General features: G+C 39.5%; 1 protein-coding gene across 16 annotated transcripts in view; it reads left to right on the plus strand.

Moving 5' to 3' along the window:
- KCNJ16 (potassium inwardly rectifying channel subfamily J member 16) overlaps nt 1-18,596 on the plus strand; it is a 173,366-nt gene that overhangs the window by 139,266 nt on the left and 15,504 nt on the right. Inside the window, exon 1 of one of the 16 annotated variants that reach the window (XM_005584807.5) lies at nt 1,894-1,988. The exons of 14 other annotated variants lie outside the window; for them this stretch is intronic. The gene's annotated coding sequence lies outside the window, so the exon portion shown is untranslated. Of the gene's footprint in view, nt 1-1,893; nt 1,989-3,611; nt 3,699-18,596 lie in introns of those variants that run through there. One more of the 16 variants, XM_065531926.2, reaches the window with a different exon arrangement.

Raw genomic sequence — 18,596 nt, forward strand, 5'->3', positions numbered from 1 at the left:
CCTTGACCTCCTGGGCTCAAATGATCCTCCCGCCTCAGTTACCCAAGTAGCTGGGACTACATGTGTGCACCACCATCCAGCTTATATATATATTATATATATTTATATATATTATATATTATATATTTATACATATTATATATTTATACATATTATATATTTATATATTATATATTTATATATATTATATATATTTATATATTATATATTTATAGATATATATTTATATATATATACACATATAAATATATATACTTAAAATATATATATTTTTTGTCAAGACAGCATCTCACTATGTTGCCCAGGCTGGTCGCGAACTCCTGGGCTCAAGCAATCCTCCTGCCTCAGTCTCCCAAAGTGCTGGGATTACAGGGGTGAGGCACCATGCCTGACCACACTGCCTTTTGCTTGTAATACTTTCTTTACTTCATATCATGTGTCACAATTTTTCCTCCTACTTCAAGCAATTCTTTTTCTCAGTCTTCTTAGTTAGAGCCTCCTCATTTTCTCAATCTTAAATTAGGCTGTCCCAGGCCTTAGTCACTGGAATCCTCCTCCTTTCTAACTATTCTGACTCTTGTATTGTTCCATCCATGTTCATGGTTGCAAATACTCTATGTACATTGATAACTTCCAATCTTATATTTCCATTTTGAAATTCTCCCCTGAACTCCAGACTAATATATTGTCTCCTTGACATGTTCATTTTGTTGTCAGAAAGCATTTCAAATTTTCCACAATAAAACACCAATTATTGATTTCCTCACTCCAAAACTCCTTTTCTACCAGTTCCATCATCTGAGTAAATAGCACAAGTATTTACTGTGCCATTTTTTGAGTAATGGTTCATTTTTATTTTATTTTATTTTATTTATTTATTTATTTATTTATTTATTGAGACAGGATCTCACTCTGTCACCAAGGCTGGAGTTCAGTGGCGTCATCCTAGCAAACTTGCAGCCTCGATCTTCTGGGTTCGAGCAATCCTCCTACCTCAGCCTCCCAGATAGCTGAGACTACAAGCACATGCTACTATGCCCGGCTAATTTATTTTTTATTTTTAGTAGAGATGAGGTTTCACTATATTGCCCAGGTTGGTCTTAAACTCCTGAGCGGAAACCATCCTCCCGCCTCAGCCTCCCAAAGTGCTGGGATTACAGGCATGAGCCACTGCGCCTGGCCAGTAATGCTTCTTAACAGGAAACCTCCTCCTTCTCTGAAATTTAGAGGAAGCAAACAAACAAACTGCAAAACAAGACCAGCATGTTGAAAGAACATCTACACTTTGTCCTTGGAGTCACTACTGAGCTTGTTGATAGTCTTTCTGGGGGCACATGCTTCCTTGAAACCCAGATGAAATGATGTGGGGCAAGATGCTGTTTGCCATAGGTATAGGGTTACACAGTCAGACAAAGTGTACATTTGCATGCAAAAATCTGTGCTGTCACAATCACAGAGCACCTACACTTAAGAAGAACACACTTGGAACAGGTTGTACAGGACCTGGAGGTGTCAGTAAGAGAAAATCCAGCCTTCCAGGACAGTAAGAAATTTAGGGGTAATGTGTGGCCACTTTTATGATATGAAAAGATTTTTATTATTATATAAGCTTCCAGAAGTTTGATCAGAAAACAAAGATGTAAATGGGCATGGAAGAAGGCTATTCTTGATTCTTGTTTTCTGTCCGCCACCATTGGCAAGACTATCTACTATGCGTAGGCATGGGAACCAGTTAAAGAAAGTGTCGATTCACTAGAGTGAGGCTGAGAACTCAGTGGCCTTTGTCTGTGGTGAATGTATCCGGAAAGGCAAAGAAGAGAGAGATTCTCCTGTGGGGTTTCTCATCTCCATGGCGGTAGGTGCTGACAGCTTCAGAAGGGTACTAACAGGGCCAAGAGAAAAGGGCCCGTGAGATGCTCAGCTACGATGCTCTTACAAGATGAAAAGGACATGGGGTTCAGATCTGCACTTCATCATCTTTCACTAAGGTAGGATCATGTCATGGATTAAAAGTGTTCCAAGCCTGAACTAATTGCTTATCTGTTCTCTTCAGCTCATCCTTTTTGTATGTATCCCTGTTAATAAGCACCTTTATGATGCTTTTTTTGGCTCAGTAGTCATGCTTTATGGAGGCATGGTCTATGCCTGGGAACAGGTTTTCTTTCTCTCGTATAATCTCTGGGGAACGCTGAGCCAAACAGATTAAAAATGTCAGTGCCATTTGCAGATCCATTAAGGGAAGTAACATTCAGAGACAGAGAGAGACTAAAAGGATGATGACTTAGCCAGCTGACATAACTTACTGACGTGGAGCAACGTGGAAGAGGTGAATCTTTCATTTCCTGTGGAAAACAGTCATTCATAAAGCTGTCTTTTTTGTTCTGTCTTTGTCACTCTTCCACTGTTGCAAAGTGACAGCAAAGTAGCATCGGGAATTTGAAACTGTGTAATAAAATACATTGTCATCAATTTGGGATTAATTACCTCTTCACAACTAAAAATATAGACAGAAATGCCGTAAAGACTCTTTAGAAAAACAACTGTTAAAAGGTAACTTCAATAAATAATAAGCCCTTCAAGCATTGAAATCTGACTAAGTATAAAAGCACGTGGCTTTTGAACTTTTAATGTTTTTCTTCTACTCATTGCTTTCTTTCAATTCGTAATCTGGACTGTTGCTATGGAGTAAACAACACCTACTACTTTCCATGCCTTCAGGTTTCCGTTTCACTAGAAGAAGTGGCACAAGTTGAAGGAAGGCAACTTATCTATGTGAAAATTCTAAGACAGTATAGACACATGGCCATGGGTTTAGCCGTAAATGACTTATTTATGAAACATGTTAAGCTTTTCTGTTTAAAATCCCTCCCCTGCCTTTTAAAAAATTCCCCATGAATCTTGAAGTAATCCTGAGAATTCAGATGGAGTGGGGTTTTTCTTTTAATTGTTGCTCAGAAAATCCTTGAATCAGTCCGAGTGCTTTGTTATCATTGAGCCATATGCAGAATTACAAAGTTAAAATGAAAACAGGTCAGCTAAAATTAAGAAGTCAATGCAATGAGTAAAGGCACAGACCCAAAACATGGGTCAGGATCATCTGTCCTGTCGGCATGACAAATATGGCTCACAATTATTTTTTTTAAAAAATTGGAAGTTCTGAAAGTCTACAATGTGCAAGGTAGAGACCAAATTGTCTATGCATTGGCAGTGTGACCTTCCCCCAAATTACTAAACTTCTCTCTGCCTGCTTTTCAAAAGCCTTTACTAGCATCTATATCTTAGATATTATGTAATTTCATTTGATATGGTACCTGGCACACAAGGAGCACAAAGTAAATGGAGACAATTATTGTTAGTTCCATTTTAGAGAGGAGAGAAACTGATATAGAGAGTGACAGGGGGTTAAGACCTAAGCTCCCAGTAATATACCAAGTGGTGCAACTCCAAAGAATACATGTTTTGCTCTCAAGTTAAGAAAATACAAACCAATTGCAATTTTGCAGTGAGGAAGGTGGGATACAGTTGTAATCTCAAAAGTGCCCCTAACAATTCATACCAGCCCTGACCTGCTTCTGCCATGGTTTTCTGACCTGCAATATTTAATCTTCAGCTTTCAGACATCCACATTCCATCCCGGACCTTGCCTGTCTGGTGAGCCCAATCTCTGCAGGTCAGCCATGCGGATGAGGTGAGGGAAGGTATGTTGGGATGGGCTGGCATGAGGAGTCATGGGGGTCGAGAAGAAAGTTATGGCCAGAGACATTCTTTTGTGTGTGCATAGTTTAATAGAGACAAACAATGTTCATTTTGATCTTTATTAAGAGGCCACATCAGAATACCTGCTTTAAAGTGGTTTTTTCCTAATGGTTTCTTCTACCATTGTCACAGTAGCTGCCTCAAACCAGCCAAAGTAGAAGTTCCTATTTTGCTTGACAGCTTAAGCTTCAGGCAAAAACTACTGACATTTATGAGATACCTAGTATTTTACAATGCTATCTGATTTAATTCTTATATAATTGCCCCTTTTAAAAAGACAGAGAACACAGAGGTAAAATAACTGCTCTGAGTTTGCATAGGTAAATGTTGGAGATGAGATTCAAACTAGACTGACTCAAAAATCTAATCTAACTGATGAAAGTAAAGGCACTGTTTTGTTTGCATCACTTAATAATACATCCGTAATCACAAGTCACGATAAGAACCTGATAAGACCCTAAGAGCAGCCATATCATCAAAACCTGAGCTTGGGTCACCTTCAAGATGCAACACACCCAACATTGCAGTGAGATTCAGGGGCACCCTGAAACACAGGAGTAAGAAACAGAAACATCTATCCTTAGAAATTTCCCTTGTAGTCATTCTGCTGAGTTGTTTTTTTTTTAAATTGTTGCTCAGAAAATCCTTGATCCAGTCTGAGTGTTTTGTTTTCTTTGAGCCATATGCAGAATTACAAAATGAAAATGAAAACAGGTCAGATAAAATTAAGAAGTCAGTGCAATGAGCAAAGGCACAGATAGTACCAAAACATGGGTCAGGATGATCTGTCCTGTTGGCGTGACAAATATGGCTCACAATTATTTTTTTTAAAAAATTAGAAGACTCAAGTCTTTTGACTTTATTGAGAAGGTGAAGTCTGACACTGTTGATTTCCAGTCTTCTTGGAAAGACTTTCATCACTGTTTATCTCATAAAATTGGAGTGCTGTTTACCAGTTAATAAGAAAATGGCATAAAATAAAACCTTTAAATATTAATGTTAAAAGAGAACTTCAGCATTTTCTAGTTCAGCCATCTAGCAAACTCAGGAAACTCTTCCAGAAATTCTTCAAGTTGATCCAAATTCAGAGTTAATACTCAGTAGATTGTTTCTGTCGTAAGGTACTAACAACGAAAACATTCTTCATGATACAGACATTAAATCTACATCCCTATAAAATTCATAAGCAGATTCTAGCCCCATTCTTTGTAGCATCATAGAGCAGGGCCCTGTCTCTCCTACACGAATACAGAGTATTTGTTACTGCATTCAAGGGTGTGAACCAACTGGAGCCAGGGCCATGTTTTGACTATCTCAGCGTATCTAGATTGCAGTACAGGGAGCGTAGTTGGTGTTCAATAATAGCTTTGTAGAAGCAGGTCTATATCATCTTTAATAGTTTCTTCTCTGTTTTTTCTTTTTCCTGATTTCACACATCCACATTCCACCCCGGGCCTTGCCCGTCTGGTGAGTCCAATCTCTGCAGGTCAGTCACGCAGTTGAGGTCAGAGAAGTTATGTTGGGATGGGCTGACATAAGGGGTAATGAGGGTCAAGATGAAAGTTAGGGCTAGGGACATTCTTTTGTGTGTGCATAGTTTAGTAAAGACAAATCAGTCATTTTGCATTTTGATCTCTATAAATGGCCACATCAAATTATCTGCTTTAAAGTGGCTGTGTCCCAGTGGCTTCTTCTACCATTGTCACTTTTGAAGGAGGGTTCTGTTCCACTTCTTCAACACTATAGTGACCTCTATTAAACAAAAGAAGTACCAGGAATCAAACATTACATTTCAGATGTGAAATATCTCCCAATAAACCAGCATTCACTACTTCCACTGGGAATTCTCTGTGGCTAGAAAACTATTTTTGTTGAATCTTTGCCTTGATTTTCTGGGAAAGAGATATTTTTAACACCATTCACCTTCCTCCCTCCCTTTCCCCTTGCCCACTTTTGCTAGCCCTCTGAGCTTGACATTGATAACTATTTAGTATAATCAGTTGCCTAAATTTCCCTGCTTGTGAGTTTCTCCAATCCCTAGAGCTGAGGGCATTTGATTCCACACGCAGGCCCCTCTGCTCCAGGTCGTGGGATGGGTCATTCCTAGAACTCCTAAGTGAGTGGCTCTAAAACTCATCTCAGGGCACTTGGTGAGCATTTCTTGTAATGAGTTCTGCTCTGAACCTGTGCTCCAGTCCTAGTGCCTGAGCGTTCTATTTTTTCCAGAGTTCAGGTCCAAATAGCCACCATTACTCTGATTCCATGTCCAACAGTTCCTTTTATTACTAAGGCTTAAAACTTTAGCAATAAAATGACATACATTTCTCGTGTTTTTTCCCCAACATTTATTATCCTGTGACCCTGAATAAATACCCCAAACTAGTTAAGCTTCGATTCTTCATCTTTAAAATAGGGATAATATTATTCCCTTGTTCTCAGGGTAACTGGGAGAATTAAACACATTTCATGGACATAAAATGCCTGGTACGTAAGAAATGTTTCTCTCTGGCTGATAATTGTTATCTGATTATCCTCTCTCAGTTTGGAGGTCCTAAATCCCAGCTCCATATCTGGATCCCAGTTACTTTTTTTGCCATACCTATTTGATGCAGACTTCTTACCTACACAAGTATCTACATACTGCCTATTATCCCTTTTCCTAACTTCCCCAACACTGGGTTTTCCCCCCTTTCTCTTCCCTTGTTCTCTCACTGGGTGTCTGTTAAGCTGATTAACTAAAGCCCTGCCCCTCTTTACTCCCTGTTCCAGCAGCTCAACTGAATTTCTGTCCTTTTACAATCATAGCTGGATGTGTCCCAAGAACAGAATATGCCACACTCCAGTGGGCAATCCTAAACTCTTGGCTTTCGACCTTAGAAGTCTGGCCATTACATTGCTTTTTCATCCACATGTGTCAGATCTAATAATACTTAGTTGAAGATTTACTATCTTCTCCCTAAATAACTGCTGCCAGTCACTGGGATGATCCTCTCGGCTCCCCAGCCCCACAATCTGCTAGCATGGAGCTTGGCCAACTGTATTCCATCAGCAAAGATCTCCCAAGGCTGAAGGACCCAGAAACTTGGCTGTCCAGACCTACGCTATTAGGAGATATAACCTCTTCAAAGGGGAAGGCACTGTTTCTACTTAAACAGTTCTCCTTTGTGATGACAATACATACTTCAGTCCTGTCAAGTTTCTCCAGACACGAAGATGGAAATGTGCTTTTCCGTTTCCCAGTCTCAGGCATTCTTTTTTCTCTAATTTGGCATGACAAACAGACTCTCCATCGTCACCCGTTATAGTATGAATGTCTCTTCATTTCATTAATGCAAGGTTGCCACTGACATAAAGTGCTTTTTGTTTTGGGTCACTCTTCTCTACCCCCATCCTTCCCATATCTAATAATCACCATTATTATATTAGAAGGCAAATTTCTGATCACAGCTTGCTAGTGTCCTTGAGGCGAACAGGACGATTTTCTGTCTACCCAGTGAAAACCACCTTTGGTTCTTCACAGTGATTTCACAGACAACCTAGAGCCTGCGAAGGGACTGGAATGTTGATCTCTAACTCTCTGATCAGGAACCAGACTTACACACCTACACACTTTGCACGCACACGCACGCACACACACACTCATTTCCAGCATCGAGTCTTTATGATGAGAGCTAGTTCTTCCATAAGAGTCCAGCTTCTGACTGCAGAAGGAATTAATACCAAGATAATTCTGTGTACTTTGGATCCACGCAGTAGGAAGCTTATGCTTGCTGCTTTCCTCAGGATGCCCTGTGACATCACCCACACTGGATTGTTTTTCCTTTTGTGTTAAAACACTTTGGCTTCATTCCAAAGGGTGTCTGAAGACAACAAGCCTTCCTTCCAGTCTACCCCGTGGCCACGTAATCCCACAACTGGAAACATTCTTCTGCATGAAAAGGCATCACTCAATTAGCTGTCACTCAGAGCACCCCTCCCAAGTCTCGGCTTCCTTTGACCTCTTTCCTTGCTGATGTTTTAGATTCTTAATGGTTTGATCTGGTGGAGGTCTGTTACAGTTGCTTGCTACTTGTATTTGTGTCCCCCAGTGTGTATATCAAGGGCTGATATAGTAAGGAGAGTGAGTAGATGTATCTCAGGAAAAATTAAAGATGACCTCAGATGCTAAAATAGTTTACTGCAACCATGGTGTCTGGAGTTGCAGGGAATAGGATATAATCTCCTTAATTCTAGAAAACATGGTTCAAGCTGTGTATGCAAAAGATATGCACACCTGAGGGCCCGAGTGTGACATTAGCCATTATGCACCACTCACACTAGTTATAGAGACCTGGGCTGCAATGCTAGTTTTTATGCTTTCCAACTCAATGGCATTTAGTCAACGGCTTCGTTTCCGTAAGACTTAGCTTGTTAAATTGCAAAACACAAAAGATATAATACAACCTGCTTTTCAAGATGGCTATTAGGATTATCGGAGAGTGACGCAGCACTGAGCCCAAAAAAGAGGAGATGGAGCTGGGCTAAGGGGAAGGTGTCACTAAAAGCAGAAGCTGGGAGCACGCAGAAAAACCTTGATTAGCATCATAGATTGCCTGCGGGCTGGACCTTCAAAGTTGTACCACACTGAACGCTTGGTTGTACTATTAGACTTCCTGACCATTACTGCTTGGATAGCTGAGATTTTGATTAGTGTTGTTCTATTAAACTGGTAGTAAAATCTTTTTGGGGAAAGGAACAGGGTACATATGTCCACAGACAGGCAAGGTCACTGATATGGTTTGGCTGTGTCCCCACCCAAATCTCATCTTCAGTTGCAGCTCCCATAATTCCCATGTGTGTGGGAGGGACCAGATGGGAGATAATTGAATCATGGGGGCAGTTTCCCCCATACTGTTCTCATGGTAGTGAATAAGTCTCACAAGATCTGATGGTTTTATAAGGGGAAACCCTTTTTTGCTTGGCTCTCATTCTCTCTCCTGCTGCTGCCAAGTAAGAAATGCCATGATTGTGAGTCCTCCCCAGAGCCATGTGGAACTGTGAACCCGTTAAACCTCTTTTTCTGTATACAAATTACCCAGTCTCAGGTATGTCTTTATCAGCGGCGTGAAAACTAATACGGTCACCAATCCCAATGTGTTGCTTTCATATAAAGAACATTTTTTGATTCAAATAAGAAAAATAGATATCAGAGTGGTCCTGCTCAGGAGAGGGCGTGGATACCTGCTTTGCTTGATGGCACAGCGTAGACGGTGTCTTGCCACACCCAGGTGCCCCTGGGACCACCCAAGAACCAAGTGTGAATCCTGGAGGGCTAGGGGTTGATGGGCAGGGCCTTGCACTTCTTTTGGTTTTCACAAAGTTTTAGTGACATTTAGCCAAATATGAATAACAGGACAAATATTCCTTCAGCCTATTATGTCTTCTCTCATAAATGTTTCTGGATAAGGGAGCTGGCAGGGGCACATTCACAAGTTATTGACAATCTGTCTTTGAGGACAGGTTTCTAATTTTTTTTTTAATGAGGGCATCCAGTCTATGTTTCCAGGGAAAAATTACATGAGATTTGGGAGTTTAAATGCCAATGATGTTTATAATTCTCAGCTAAAGCACCAGTATTTCTTTCTCCTGTCTTGAACTCTATGAATGAAAAAAAAATAGTGTTGGTTTATAGTATAATCCTTCCAGTTGTGTTTGAAAGTTCTGCAGTACTCCCAAACCCATCAGCTGAATGATCTTTTCATAAATATTATCTATCATTTATGAGTACAAATGGCATTTTGGTTAAGTTGAAGCAAAAGGTAATTTTATTATCAGAGAAAATATTCATCTCATCCCTGTCCCCTTCTCTCATCAACCTCAAATAAAACAAGGCCATGTGGTCTACAGTTAAAATTGTTTTAAATAATATTTAATTAAATCAGTATCTAAAAGTATCTAAAAGCACTGATTTTTGTTTTGTTTTGTTTTGTTTTGTTTTGTTTGAGATGGAGTCTCACTCTGTTGCCCAGGCTGGAGTGCAGTGGCCGGATTTCAGCTCACTGCAAGCTCCATCTCCAGGGTTTATGCCATTCTCCTGCCTCAGCCTCCCGAGTAGCTGGGACTACAGGTGCCCACCACCTCGCCTGGCTAGTTTTTTGAAAATTACTGATTTTTAAATACATATTGGAAATCTTTCTCTATGTAGCTATACCATACACGTTCTTGGCTAAGAAATAATTACGTTGTGGATGCAGGAAACCTATTTGTTCAAGGCAAGCACCACTCAAATTTTCTTAGGCAGATTATCTGCTGGAAGAATGAGCCCAAGGAATTAAAATTAAAATTCCTATACTTCCTTCTGCTCAACAACCCAGAATGTTCTCCTTGGTTACATCTTTCTCATCTGATAGCTTTATTTCAAGGGAACAAAAATTCAGTTTTAATGGGGCATTCTTTTCAAAGCATATAATTTATTCCAAGTCAAATGCAAATTGATTTATCACTACTTTCCTTTTATGGCTTATCTATGGCACCAACTTCCTTCATTTGCCTAGAAAATCAAGAATTAACCACCCAAGTCAAATACCAGGAAAGCATCTTTGTTCCTTAAATGCTGGGAAAAGTCTTAATGCTAGTCACCTTTCTTTTGGATCTAGCAGCATCTTTCTCACTTTGATATTATTCCACCATAGAAGACTATATTCTCAAAGAGCTGTCTTTTCTTCTCTTTTTAAGGAAAATATTACTAACTTGGGTTGCTGCTGTGTGTATAGGCATTCATAGATAATAAAATTCCAACCTTCCAAATCAGGACAGGATGATTCATTCTTCTCTAGCACTATCATGGAAATAAAAAATGTGATTGGAAGAGAAAGTATTAAAAAAAAAATACATGGAAATTCAAGATTCTATCAAATACACTAACTGCTATCAGCTCTCTAAATCTTCTATTATCTGTAGTAAGTGGTAATGCTTCCCTGCTAAGAGGCCTTGAGAAGGCACACACTAATAGAAAGTTAATCTCACGTGACAAGCAACATATAGCTTAAGGTATTGTCTCAAGACACTATCCATCTGGATCTTCCTAGGAAGATCTTTTGTCTCGTATATTAAGGCCTTCTTAATTTATCTATATCCACAGGGAAAATGGGAATTGAGCCATCAGCCAATAACACTTACTTTATTTTCCTTTCCAATAAAGATGTCCTGAGTTTTCATTGCAACAGCTTAAAACAGAAACTCAATCACTTAAAGGTCAAAGAAATTGTAGACACTATCCAGGGAGTTTCTGGTCTACGAGTAAATCACATCTGTGAGTTCAGTGATTCCCAGCAGATTGAATAGACTAATAAATAGACTCCCTGTAAATTGCCAAAGAGGACAGTCTGCAGGCCAGTTCTCACAAATGCGAAAAGAGCAACAGAGAGATAGGAGTTGGATTTCTGTTGGCATACCATAAATACCAAATTTTGAGAAGGTCAAAAGTCATGACACATATGCCTTCCATAAATTACATTTGTTTTGAAATGAACAGTTAGGTTCAACCAAAGCAGCTCCCATACAAAACTATATGGGAGCCATTCAAGATTAGTCATAGGTAACCTGGCATTTAGAAACACCATGGAGAGTGTTGTCATTCTGTCGAAAAACACAACGCAGGTAACTAGTACAAAATGACTTCTATTCTTAGCAATACTTGTAGTTCTTCTGGGCAGTTCTGTCATGTCTCCCTGAAGGTCAAGGCAATTAGATGCTAAACAGAATTCTGAAACAAATCTGGGAAATTGCCAATCTCATAATTAATGGTGGTGGAAAAATGCCAGTTAACTCTCTTCCCCATTTGGATCTACACTTGAACGATGATATTAATCTGCATAAGATAATTCCACTTTCCATTCGTTATTTGGTTTGGCTAAGACTGTAGTCATAGCTACACGCACTGTGATTAAAAACTAAACAATACTACCTAGTATGAAAGGAGGTTTGGAAGCACAGCTTCTTTTCATCCTCATAGCAATCCACTGATCTGCATTTTCAGATGGGCAAACAGAGGCTCAAAGAGGTTGATTAGTTGGTGCAAAAATGCACAGTCTTACTTCTTACTAGCAATCAAGCAGGTATTTAAACTCAAATTCTTATGTATCAGAATCTAGGTCTCAATTTTTGAAACTTAAGGTCTCAATCTCGAAAACACATAAGAATCAATAAAGGACCAACCAAATCAGGATTGGGGTGAAAATCGAGAATCTACAAGTGTTAAGATGCTCCCCTAGAATTTGAAAGCAAATAGTTGACTACGCTTTAAAAAACACCGCTATACTATACTGCTTGTAGGGATATCTACATGAGGTGTTGGAGGTTATGAATATGTAGTTTGAGGTTATGAATATCTAGCTAGGGTCAGCTATTTAGGCAAACCTGCATCATGAATACATAATTGCCCTCCTCAGAACTCAGTCATTTGAAGGACCATTTACTTGAGTTTTGTACATCTAGCAATACAGATCTTAAAGTAGGAAAGTTGCAAAACAGCACAATTTTTAACACTTTCTTTCCAAAGTCATTGAAAATACTAAGATAAAAGAAAGATTCTTAAAAAAGACATTGTTATACAAGCCAAGAAATAAAGGTATTAACAGTTTAATATGGTTTGGAATGGGAAAGAGACAAAAGGAGGCACCAAAAAGGGGAAATGCATTTGATGCTCATTTAATGCTAACTCTGCTTCATCCCCAATGTGTTATCCACTGTTTTCATGATTTCCCCAATTGGTCTCCAGTGGCCAAATGTGATCTGACTCCCTCTTCCCCCCACCTCCTTGTTTTAAATGAGATCTGGTTTTACTTAGATGAATTAAATGTCACTATATTTGTTTCTGTAAATTGTTCCAGCAAAAATTACAGCATCAATGTCTGACTTTAAATGTCTGTATGACTGTCTGCCTCGCTGGGCTATTTATAGCTGCCTTTAAAACAGTCAATAAATGCTTTTAGATTGCTATTGATTTGTTTCCCCTTTACAAAGCCTCAGAATTAATATTTTTTGAAGTATGAACTGAAAATACCTGTTTTTCTTTCAGCAAAATCCATGCATGTTTACTGTTAAATTTTAGAAAATATGTGAACAGAAGAAGAAAAAAATCACATCAAAATTAACATTTTGTTGTATATCATTGTTTTTTCTCCATTTTAAAATATATTTAAACTTAAAAACTCTATTGTATGAGATTTTTTGTAGCCCTGTTTTTATTTTCATTTAAAAAGCCCACATTTTTTTCCTGTCATTCTTCTACTCCATTACTTTTAATGGCTATCTATAGAGTAATCATATGATTGTACTGTTACCTATGAAATCAGCCTCTCATTTATAACACAGCTAATTCACATCCAGATTTTGTCACTACAAATAGCCCTCCAATGTAGTCATGTCTTTGTATTCATCCATAATAATTTCTTTAGAAAAAAATGCTGAGAAAGGAATTGCTGCATTGGAGGGTGTACCAGATTCATAGACTACTGTCACACAGAGCTAGCTTACCTCCAGAAATAGTTTAAAAGTATACATTTGAATACATCTTTAAAGTGACAATATGACAACATGCATTATTAGGGGAGTCACATTTCTAGTAATTCAATTATAGACTTAACAAATTTAATTAAATGCTTTTACATGAACAGACACTTTTCAAAAGAAGACATACAAGCAGTCAACAAACATGAAAAAATCCTCACTATCACTAAACATCAGAGAAATGCAAACCTAAACCACAATGAGATGCCATCTCACACCCGTGAGAACAGCCATTATTAATGAGTTTAAAAACAACAGATGTTAGTGAGGCTGCAGAGAAAAGGGAATGCTTACACACTGCTGGTGGGAATGTAAATTAGTTCAGCCACTGTGGAAAGCAGTTTGGAGATTTCTCAAGTAACCTAAAACAGAATCCAGCAATCCTATTACTGGGTATATATTCAAAAGAAAACAAATCATTCACCAAAAGTTTCATGCACTCATGTTGATAAAGGCACCATTCACAATAGCAAAGACATAGAATCAACCTAAGGGCCCATCAATGGTGGACTGGATAAAGAAAATGTGGTCAATATACGCTATGGAATACTACACAGCCATAAAAAAGAACAAAATCATGTCCTTTGCAGCAACATTTATGCAGTTGAAGGCCATTATCCTAAGTGAATTAACACAGGAGCAGAAAACCAAATACTGCATGTTCTCACTTCCACTTAGTCGAAGCTAAAAATTGGATACTCATGAACATAAACATGGCAACAACAGACACAGAGAACTGTTAGAGGGGAGAATGGGGAGGGCTTCAAGGTTTGGAAAACTAACTTGGGCACTATACTTAGTACCTGGGTGAAAGGATCATTCATACACCAAACCTCAGCATCACGCAATATACCTGAATAACAAACTTCCACATGTACCCCCAAATCTAAAAGTTGAAAAAATAATAATAATATAAAATTTCTTACTGAGATCTATCATCGGTCCTGAGGAAGATGATAAGTGAAAACAAATAGTATAACTTTTGTGTTTTCTGTTTATGAGCTGGTATCTGCAACAGGGAACACGTAGGATAAATGGGAGGAATTGACAATTGGTGTTTGGAGAACTGTCAGCACTGATGTTTTTGTAGTTTTAGGAGTACTAATTACCTTATGAGGGGTGAAATTTCCTTGAGGATAAATATCATCTTTGTATTATTCAATTATTTATTCATTTATTTCTTCAAAATATAATTAGTAAGTGCCTATACATCACATATTGCTTTAGCTGTTAGGGATTTAGTGGTAAATAGACAAGCATGGCCCTCGTGGAGTTTACAACTTATTTCACAGAACAATCTAATCAACAAAAAAGTTAATCAGTGGCAGTAACATCCTTGGGCTTTAGAGCAGGATATGGCAAACTCTTCTGCAAAGACTCAAATAAACTAGGAAAATATTTAAGGTAGTAAATATTTTAGGCTTTGTGGACCACATGGCCTCTGATGCAGCTACTCAACTTTGTAAGTTTGTGTGATGTAGCAGAGGAAAGACTTTCCCTCTAGCCTCAAGTTCAGTAAATTCAGTAGAACTTATGACTGTTCAGAACTTGAGTCTGCAAAATAAGCTGACAAGAGGCAGATTGTATCAGTCCATTCATACATTGCTATAAATATCTGAGACTGGGTAATTTAAAACCTAGGTAATTTAAACCTGTTTTAAAGAAAACAATGAGAACACATGGACACAGGGAGGAGAACATCACACACCAGGGCCTGTCGGGGGTTGGGGGCTAGGCTAGAGGAGGTTTAGCACTAGGAGAAATACCTAATGTAGATAACGGTTTCATGGGTGCAGCAAACCACCATGACACGTATATACCTACATAACAAACCTCCATGTTCTTCTGTACATGTATCCCAGAACTTAATGTATAATTTTAAAAAAGAAAAAAATTAAAATACATAAACAAATGCATGCTGAAAAAAAAGAAAAGAGGTTTAATTGGGTCACAGTTCTGCAGGTTCTACAGGAAGCATAATGCCAGCACCTGCTTCTGGGGAGGCTTCAGGAAGCTTACAAAATGATGGAAAGTGAAGGGGGAGCAGGCATATCACATGGTGAAAGCAGGAGCAAGTGAGAGAGAGTGTGGAGGACAGACGTGCCACGACTTTTAAATGATCAGATCTCATGAAAACTCACTATTGTAAAAACAGCACTACACCATGGGAGATTCTACCCCATGATCAAAACACCTCCCACCAGGTCCCCCCTACATTTCAACATGAGATTTGGGTGGGGACAAATATCCAAACTATATACTTCTGTCCTAGCCCACCCCAAATTTTATTTCCTTCTCCCATTGCAAAATACAATCATTCCTTCCCCAAAATTCCCAAAAGTCTTAACTTATTCTAGTATTAACTCAAAAGTTTACAGTCTTATTTGAGATGAGGCAAATCCCTTCCACCTATGACCCTGTAAAATCAAAAACAAGTTAGTTACTTCCAAGACACAATAGGGGCCTTGTACAAACAGGCATTGGATAAACATTCCCATTCCAAAAGGAATAAATTAGTCAAAATAAAGGCTCTACAGGCCCCACACAAATTTAAAACTTAGCAGGGCAGTCATAAAATCTTAATGCTCCAAAATAATCTCCTTTGACTCCATGGCCCACATCCAGAGCACACTGGTGCAAGGGGTAGATTCACAAGGCCTTGGGCAGCTCCACGTCTGTGGCTTTGCAGGGTTTAGTTCCTGAGACTACCGTCACAGGTTGTTGAATGCATGTAGCTTTTCCATGCGCAAGGTGGAGGTTGCTGGTGGATCTACTCTTCCGGTGTCTGGAGGATGGTGACCCTTTCTCACATCTCCACTAGGCAGTGCCGCAGTGGGGACTGTGTGTGGGGGCTCCAACCCATGTTTCCCCTCTGCACTTCCCTAGTACAGGTTCTCTGTGGAGGCTCCACCCCTGCAGCAGGCTTCTGTCTGGACACCCAAGCTTTCCCATACATCCTCTGAAATCAAGTGAGAGGTTACCAAGCCTCATAACTCTTGCATTCTGTGAACCTGCAGGCTTAACACTACATAGAAGCCACCAAGACTTATGACTTGCACTCTCTGAAGCAGCAACTCAAGCAAGCTGTATCTGGGGACCTTTGAGCTAAGGCTGGAGCTGGAGTGACCTGGATGCAGGCAGCAGTATTCCAAGTCTGCACAAAGCAGCAGGGCCCTAGGCCCAGCCCACAAAACTATTATTTTCTCCTAGTCCTTTAGGCCTGTGATGGGAGGGGTTTTCTAGAAGATTTCTAAAATTCCTTTGAGGACTTTTTCCCATTGCGTTGGATATTAGCACTTGGCTCCCTTTTAGTTATGCACATATCTCTAGCAAGTGGTTGCTCCACAGCCTGCTTGAATTTGTCTCTCCAGAAAGTCTTTTCTTTTCTGCCATGTGGCCAGGCTGCAAATTTTCCAAACTTTTACACTCTGCTTCCCTTTTAAATATAAGTTCCAAATTTAGGTCATTTCTTTGCTCTTGCATCTGAAAATAGGCAGTTAGAAGCAGCCATGCTGCATCTTGAACAATTTACTGCTTAGAAAGTTCTTCTACCAGATACCTAAATTATCGCTATAAAGTTCACACTTCCACAGATCCCTAGGGTAGAGGCACAATGCAGCCAAGTTCTTTGCTAAGGCATAACATGCATGAGTCACCTTTGCTCCAGTTCCCAGTAAGTTCCTCATTTCCATCTGAGACCTTGTCAGCCTGGACTTCATTTTCCATATCACCATTGGCATTTTAGTCACAACCATATAACACTAAGCAATTCCAAACTTTCCCTCATCTTTCCGCCTTCTGAGTCCTCCAAACTCTTGCAACCTCTGCCTGTCACTCAGTTTCAAAGCTGCTTTCACATTTTCAGGTGTCTTTGTAGCAATGCCCCACTCTCAGTACCAATTTTCTATATTAGGCTGTTCTTGCATTGCTATAAATACCTGAGACTGCGTAATTTATAAAGAAAAGAGGTTTAATTGGCTCACAGTTATGCAGACTGGACAGTAAGCACAGTGCCCGCATCTGCTTCTGCGGTTGCCTCAGAAAGTTTACAATCATGGAGGAAGGTGAAGGGAGAGCAAGCACTCCACATGGTGAAAGCAGAAGCAAGTGAGAGAGAGAGAAGTGTCTGGAGAGAAGAGAGATGCCACACACTTTTATATCACCAGACTTTGCAAGAACTCACTCACTGTCATGAAGACAGCACCAAGCCAAGAGAGATCTGTCTGCATGATCCAAAGCACCCCACCCCATGGCATCCCACCTTCAGTGTTAGGGATTACAATTCAACATGAGATTCATGAGATTTGGGCAGCGACAGATATCCGAACTATATCATAGATTAACAGGAGAAAGTGTATATGCATTTATCCAGTGCATTTTCTTTTCTAGGAAAGAAAAGTGAATACTCAAGAAACCAGTTAGACTTAAAAGCTTATTATACCCTCTTTATAAGAGAGAAGAGAGTGGGGATGCAGACAAGTTGGGGGGTATAAATGATTTGGGGGAAAGATGATGGGGTCCATAGAAGAAGAGGTGACAGTCTGTGACAAAGTTTGTCTGGGTGTGGCATGAACTTCCAGTTACCCCTTCTGGATATGAGTGAATCCTGGTTGATAAAACTGGGGAATGGCAGGGGTATCAATGACAATTGAGAAGTTCTTTTTGGAGGATCTGTCCCTAGGCAGATAAGGGGATCCCAGAGAAAGACTGCCTGTATCTGTTGTCCCACAGAAACCCCAGTTTAATGTAATCAGCTACCAAAGTGGCATATTTTGGGGTGCCATTTCCTGAACATTTTCAGGAACAATATGTAGCCAGAGACCTTAAACAATGGTCTGGCTGTATTCCAATGAAACTTCATTTACAGAAACAACTCAATACTCAGATTTGGCGCTCAGGCTGCAGTTTTCTGACCCCTGTGTTTGTTAGTGAAAGCAGAAGATACAGTGAAGATCTCTACCTATCACAGAACGGTGAGAAGAGTAGTAGGAAGTACTTTAAAGAGGTGGCCAGATTTTAGATGTATCAATCTGCTTACCATACAGATTATGCAAATTAATTGCAATGGAATGAAACTGGAGAGTTTTAAGCAAAGAGTGACATGTTTTGACTTTGTTTTAAAAGAGGTCTGGGTGTAATGGGTCACACCTGTAATCCCAGCATTTTGGGAGGCTGAGGCCGGTAGATCACTTGAGGCCACGAGTTCAAGACCAGTTTGGCCAACACAGTGAAACCCCTAGTGAACATTGTGCTGCTTAGACATTTCTCTACTGAAAAAAAAAAAATACAAA

This window comes from Macaca fascicularis, chromosome 16 (genome assembly GCF_037993035.2).
Source record: "Macaca fascicularis isolate 582-1 chromosome 16, T2T-MFA8v1.1".
In the NCBI taxonomy this organism is placed as follows: Eukaryota; Metazoa; Chordata; class Mammalia; order Primates; family Cercopithecidae; genus Macaca; species Macaca fascicularis.